General features: G+C 42.5%; 1 protein-coding gene across 1 annotated transcript in view; it reads left to right on the forward strand.

Annotated features, from left to right (window-relative positions):
• Positions 1–7,500, forward strand: part of LOC115231101 (sodium channel protein 1 brain-like) — a gene marked incomplete at its 5' end in the record, with an annotated part of 22,305 nt that overhangs the window by 14,160 nt on the left and 645 nt on the right. The gene's annotated exons all lie outside the window — the stretch shown is intronic.

Here is a 7,500-nt window from a genome sequence, read left to right on the forward strand (position 1 = left end):
GCAAGGATATATACTAACATCTCAGGGCAAAGTGCTCAGCGGTATTTCGTCTGTCATTACGTTCTGAGTTCAAATTCCGCCGAGGTCAACTTTGCCTTTCATCCTTTCGGGGTCGATAAATAAAGTACCAGTTTCGCACTGGGGTCGATATAATCGGCTCAATCCCTTCGTCTGTCCTTGTTTGTCCTCTCTTTGTTTAGCCCCTTGTGGGTAGTAAAGAAATAGGTTTTCTCAGTATGACTTTATGACAAGAAGCTTGCTTCCTAACCACATGGTTTCGGGTTCGGCCCCACTGTGTGGTACCTTGGCCAAATATCTTCAGCTTTAGCCCTAGGTCAACCAAAGCCACATGAGTTGATTTGGTAGAAAGAAACTGAAAGAAGCCCATTATGTGTGTGTGTGGGGGGATTATAATCGACTCAATCCCTTCATCTGTCCTTGTTTGTCCCCTCTATGTTTAGCCCCTTCTGGGCAGTAAAGAAATATATACTAACATCTCAGTGGAATAAGTCTGATTTTGAGTTCAAATTTCACCGCTGTCATTGAGATCTGTTTCTTAAGCAAGACACTCAACATGAGACCAACATTTGACACACCTTAAAACATTTACCTTCAAACTGTCGGACAACCACACTGAAACCAGGGAGTAACTGGTCATGGTAAATTTAACAGTTTCACTATTATTCTGTCTGTGATTTGTACACATGTGGTCAGTACAACACTGACCAATTGTAAATGTGAATGTGATTTTAAGAAGAGAGTCGCTTGCTTCAAATTTATTTTGGCCAAAGAACAATTGTACCTTTTAGTGATCTTTAATCCTCATCATCACCATCATCATTATCATCATCATCGTCATTTTAACCTCTTCGATACCAACCTGGCTGAAACTGCCTCTGGCTCTGCAGTACAAATGTCTTATTTTCATAAGTTTTGAATTAAAATCTTCCACCAAACCTTAGTCACAATTTATGTTCTTAACACCAGCTTAATCTCAACTTTGCAATATTATGCAATAATATGTGCAGGTGTGATTGAAATGAAAGATACCGAATCAGACTCATCAAAATTATCTTTAAAAGTACTCAATTAGTACTTTATCAACTCTGAAAGGATGAAAGGCAAAGTCAACCTTGACACCATTTGAACTCAGAATGTAAAGTTGGAAGAAATGCCACCAAGCAGTTTATCTGGTGCAGTAACGATTCTGCCAGCTTGTCACCTTGATCGCTTTTACATATTACAAACAAAAGAAACCACTTGTTTCAATTAACTTGTCAGGTAGAAAAATGAATAAAAAAATAACAGAAAAATAGGAAAACACAAGAAAAATATTTTTTTGTTTTCAGATGCTTTCATAAATTATTGGCTTTTTAATAATGTCATCAAGGTGAGTGACAAGCTGGTAGAATCATTACTGCACTGAATAAAATGCTTAGCAGCATTTATTCCAACTTTACATATCAGCAAAAAGATTTTCTTACAACTTTACATATCAGCAAAAGGATTTTTAATACTTAAATGAAATTATTATTTAATAGCACAGGAGTGGCTGTGTGGTAGGTGGCTTGCTTACGGACCACATGGTTCTGGGTTCGGTCCCACTGCGTGGCACCTTGGGCAAGTGTCTTCTACTATAGCCTCGGACCGACCAAAGCCTTGTGAGTGGATTTGGTAAACGGAAACTGAAAGAAGCCTGCCGTGTATATGTATATATATATATGTGTGTGTGTGTGTGTGTGTGTGTGTGTGTGTGTGTTGTGTGTCTGTGTTTGTCCCCCTAGCATTGCTTGACAACCGATGCTGGTGTGTTTACGTCCCCATCATTTAGCGGTTCGGCAAAAGAGACCATTAGAATAAGTACTGGGCTTACAAAGAATAAGTCCCGGGGTCGATTTGCTCGACTAAAGGTGGTGCTCCAGCATGGCCACAGTCAAATGACTGAAACAAGTAAAAGAGTAAAAGAGTAAGAGTATATATGTAAGGTAGCAGAACCGTTAGCACGCCGGGTGAAATGCGTAGCCGTATTTCGTCTGCCGTTATGTTGTGAGTTCAAATTCCCTTTGTCTGTCCTTGTTTGTCCTCTCTGTGTTTAGCCCCTCGTGGGTAGTAAAGAAATAGGTATTTCGTCTGTCTTCACATTCTGAGTTCAAACTCCGCCGAGGTCGACCTTGCCTTTCATCCTTTCAGGGTCGATAAATTAAAGTACCATTTACGCACTGGGGTCGATGTAAATCAACTTAATCCCTTTTTCTGTCCTTGTTTGTCCCTCTATGTTTAGCCCCCTGTGGGTAGTAAAGAAATAGGTATTTCGTCTGTCTTCACATTCTGAGTTCAAATCCGCCGAGGTCGACCTTGCCTTCCCTTTCGGGGTCGATAAATTAAGTACCAGTTACGCACTGGGGTCGATGTAATCGACTTAATCCATTTGTCTGTCCTTGTTTGTCCCCTCTATGTTTAGCCCCTTGTGGGTAGTAAAGAAATAGGTATTTCGTCTGTCTTCACATTCTGAGTTCAAACTCCGCCGAGGTCGACCTTGCCTTTCATCCTTTCAGGGTCGATAAATTAAGTACCATTTACGCACTGGGGTCGATGTAATCAACTTAATCCCTTTTTCTGTCCTTGTTTGTCCCTCTATGTTTAGCCCCTTGTGGGTAGTAAAGAAATATATATGTAAGGTGGTGAGCTGACAGAATCGTTAGCACCCCAGTAGTAGTAGTAGTAGTAGTAGTAGTAGTAGTAGTAGTAGTAGCAGCAGCAGCAGCAGTAGTAGTAGTAGTAGTAGTAGTAGTAGTAGTAGTAGTAGTAGTAGTAGTAGTAGTAGCAGCAGCAGTAGCAGCAGCAATAGTAGTAGTAGTAGTAGTAGTAGTAAGCAGCAGCAGCAGCAGCAATAGTAGTAGTAGTAGTAGTAGTAGTAGTATAGTAGTAGTAGTAGTAGTAGCAGCAGCAGCAGCAGCATAGTAGTAGGAGTAGTAGTAGTAGTAGTAGTAGTAGAGCAGCAGCAGTAGCAGAGCAGCATAGTAATAGTAGTAGTAGTAGTAGTAGTAGTAGCAGCAGCAGCAGCAGCATAGTAGGTAGTAGTAGTAGTAGTAGTAGTAGTAGTAGTAGTAGCAGCAGCAGCAGCAGCAATAGTAGTAGTAGTAGTAGTAGTAGCAGTATTTCGTTAGCTGTTACGTTCTGAGTTCAAATTCCGCCAAGGTCGACCTGCTTTTCATCCTTTTTGGGGGTTGATTAAATAAGTACCAGTTATGCACTGGACTGTTAAGCATTTCGCTCAGCATGCTGACGTTTCTGCCAGCTCACCACCTTAATAATACATAGATAATGCATATATAATGCAAAAACACCCAGCAGACTGATACAGTTCAATAAAACAGAAGAAAAATATTTTAATTCATTCTCTGAGTGACATCATCATTATCATCATTTAACATCCATTTTCCATGCTGGCATGAGTTGGATGGTTTGACTGAGAACTGGCAAGCTAAGGAACTGCACCAGGTTCCAGTCTGATCTGGCATGGTTTCTACAGCTTGATGCCCTTCCTAATGCCAACCCCTGCAAGAGTGTAGTGGATGCATTTTACATGCCACCAGCATGGATCCCAGTTACATAATACTGGTATTGACCACAATTACAACCTCACTTGGCTTGACCGGTCTTCTCAAGCACAGTACATTGCCAAAGGTCCTGGTCACTTATCACTACTTCCATGAGACCCAAAGTTTGAAGGGTCCTCCTTATGTGCCACCAGCATTGGTGCCAGTTACACAACACTGGCATTAGTGGAGGCACATGGCCTAGTGGTTAAAGCAGCGGACTCGCGATCGAGGGATCATGGGTTCGAATCTCAGACCGGACGATGTGTGTGCTTATGAGCGAAACACCTAAGCTCCACGCCGCTCCGGCAGAAGGTAATGGCAATCTTCTGCTGACTCTTTCGCCACAACTTTCTCTCACTCTTTCCTCCTGCATCTAGTGGCTCACCTATGACGGACTGGTGTCCTGTCCAGGTGGGGAACCTATACGCCAAGGAAATCAGGAAACCGGCCCTTATGAGCCAGGCATGGCTCGAGAAGGAAACAAAAAAACAACACTGGCATCAGCCAGTACTACAATTTCACTTGGCATGAAAGGGTCTTCTCGAGCACAACATATCCCCCAACATTGCATATCACCCAAAATTTTCCATGGCCCTGTATTGGTCTGCAGAAAGGTGGTTAAGGACCCCCTCTGATCTATGGCACTGATATTCGGCCAGGGGCTAGGTTTAAACCAGATACTCACAAACTCTTGCAATGTAAAGGAATGCTGAATCAGGATCAGTTCTGATCCACAGTTCATTCTCGCTGGAGACCAGGAGTCAACAGCAGTAAACCTTCCTCTAATACTTCCTCCATCACTACCTAAACTACTACTACTACTACTATTGCTGCTGCTGCTACTACTACTACTACTACTACTACTATTGCTGCTGCGGCTACAGCTACTGCTGCTGCTGCTACTACTACTACTACTATTGCTGCTGCTACTATTGCTGCTGCTGCTGCTGCTACAGCTATCGCTGCAGCTGCTACCGCTGCTGCTACTACTACTACTACTGCTGCTGCTGCTGCTACTACTACTACTACTACTACTACTACTACTACTACTACTACTATTGCTGCTGCTGCTGCTGCTACTACTACTACTACTACTACTACTACTACTACTACTATTGCTGCTGCTACTGCTGCTGCTACTGCTGCTACTACTCTACTACTACTACTACTACTACTAGCCCAACCATCTTTGACCCTTCAGTTAGGCTGCTAACTGCGTATCTATGTACCAAATCTGTTGGTGGTTATCCACTCTCCTAAAGTACACATTGGCAGGAATCACATGTTGTTGTTGTTGTTGTTGTTGTTGTTGTTGATGGTGGTAATGATGGTAGCAACGGTGGCAGCGTTGGTGGTGGTGATGGAGGCGGCGATGGTGGTGATGGTGGTGGTGGTGGTGGTGGAGATATTCACCAAATCTGTTTGTGGTGATCCTCTCCACTAAATTACACATTGGCAGGAGACATTGAGTAAAGTAAAGAAAGTCTGCTGGAAGGTTGCCTGAAGGAGATTTCTGTTACCTAAGGTGGTGGTGATGGCCATGGTGGTGGTGATGGCCATGGTGGTGGTGATGGCCATAGTGGTGGTGGAGGCAGTGGCAGTGATGACAGCAGTGGTGGAGGTGGGAGGAGGAGGGGAACAGACCAAACAAGTTTTCAAAACATTTGACTAAAGAGGTGGTAGGCATGGCCAGAGGTTGAGGGGAAAATAAACAATTTTGATTAAAGAGGAATCCCAAACAAACAAACAATGAAATCAATAAAAACAACAACAACAACAACAACAACAACAACAACAGCAACAGTAACAACATCATGAGCCAACAGGGGCGCCTCCACACAGGCACTGAACATATGCTAGAAATAGCAGATTTAAGTATCCCTGCAAACAGGAAGGATATGAACCAATGAGATGATCCCTCTTTCAGAAACTGGAGAACCTCTGTGTTAAGGGCTGGAGAGGAACTCTTGCCCAAATTTAAGTGTGAAACCCCTACTGACAAACTCCCTATGAAATAGATAGGTTTAATTTTTCACACCAAAAAAAATATAAGTAATTATGAATTTGTTAATAATTAATAATTAATTAATTTTTTTCAACACAGATGTGCCCCACCCCACAAAGGTATTTATGTACTTGCTAGTTATCCCTGGGTTCTCTAACTCTATGGGGTCATTTGACTTAGCTTGACTTGCTAGAAACAGCAGATAATTTCTCTCAAACCACATTTTATTGTCTTGAAAAGGAAATGGCCTCTTTGAATAATGAAGAGTTGTCTCATCATCATCATCATCATCATCATCATCATCATCAACATCATCATCATCATTAACATCATCATCATCATCATCAACATCATCATCATCACCATCATCATCATCATCATCATCGCCATCATCCTCATTTACTGTCCGTTTTCCCTGCTGGCATGGGTTAGATGGCTTGTCAGGGGCTGGTAAGCTGGAGAGTAGCACCAGGCTCCAGTCTGTTTTGGCTTGGTTTCTATAACTGGATGCCCTTCCTAATGCCAACCATTCTACAGAATGTACTGGGGGTCTTTTAAGTGTCACCAGCACTGGTGTCTTTACATGTCACCAGCACGGGTGCCTTTTATGTGTCACTGTACACTCTGTAAAGTGGTTGGCATTAGGAAGGGCATCCAGCCATAGAAACCCTGCCAAAATAGAAGACCGGAGACAAGTTTAGTCCTCTTTCAAACCATCCAACATATACCAGCATGGAAGAAAGATGTTAAATGATGATGATGATGATGATGATGATGACGACGACGATGAGAAACCCTTTGGATTGCCAACCCCCTCGTTTTCAATGAAGGTGATATTTTCCCATGGTCTTCACAGGAGAGTGGAAACGAATGACATGATTTGTATGATGATGTCACTTGTTTACAATTATTACATGGTGCCAAAACAAGGTGACCCAGACACACCCATGCACACACACACACACACACACACACGCACACTCACACACACACACACACTACACACATACATGCTCATGCATTCACAGATATATGTATGTGTGTATTTGTGGTAATAAAGGCAGTGAGCTGGCAGAAACATTAGCACACCAGGCGAAATGCTACATTCTGAGTTCAAATTCTGCCGAGGTCGACTTTGCCTTTCATCCTTTCAGGGTCGATTAAATAAGTACCAGTTACGCACTGGGGTCGATATAATCGACTTAATACGTTTGTCTGTCCTTGTTTGTCCCCTCTGTGTGTAGCCCCTTGTGGGCAGTAAAGAAATAAGAAGGCTGTGAGTGAGCTGGCAGACCCATTAGCACACCAAGCAAAATACTTAGCAGCATTTCATCTGTCCTTACGTTCTGAGTTCAAATCTTGCCAAAGTCGACTTTGCTTTTCATCCTTTCGGGGTCAATAAATTAAATACCAGTGAAAAACTAGGGTTGATGTAATTGATTAGTTTCCTTCCCACAAGTTTCGGGCCTTTAGTAGAAATGATTATTACTACTCACAATTTTTTCCATCATCTCACCAGCCAGTCAAAAACGGGGCTTTGGAATGATACTTAAACATGGCTGACTCCTGATCCACAAGGTTCACAACTAGAACAACTAACGACAGATACCACATGCTTGATCTTAGAAGAGTAAAGCCTATTTATGGCCAATCATTTCCAATCTTGTGTATTCAACAATCTCACCAATTCAATAACCAGAATTACTACAGTAAAGGCAGCGAGCTGGCAGAAACGTTAGCACGCCGGGCAAAATGCTTAGCAGTATTTCATCTGCTGCTACGTTCTGAGTTCAAATTCCACTGAGGTCCACTTTGCCTTTCATCCTTCAAATTGCACTGAGGTCAACTTTGCCTTTCATCTTTTCGGGATCGATTAAATAAGTACCAGTTACA

This window comes from Octopus sinensis, unplaced genomic scaffold (assembly GCF_006345805.1).
Source record: "Octopus sinensis unplaced genomic scaffold, ASM634580v1 Contig17403, whole genome shotgun sequence".
NCBI lineage: Eukaryota > Metazoa > Mollusca > Cephalopoda > Octopoda > Octopodidae > Octopus > Octopus sinensis.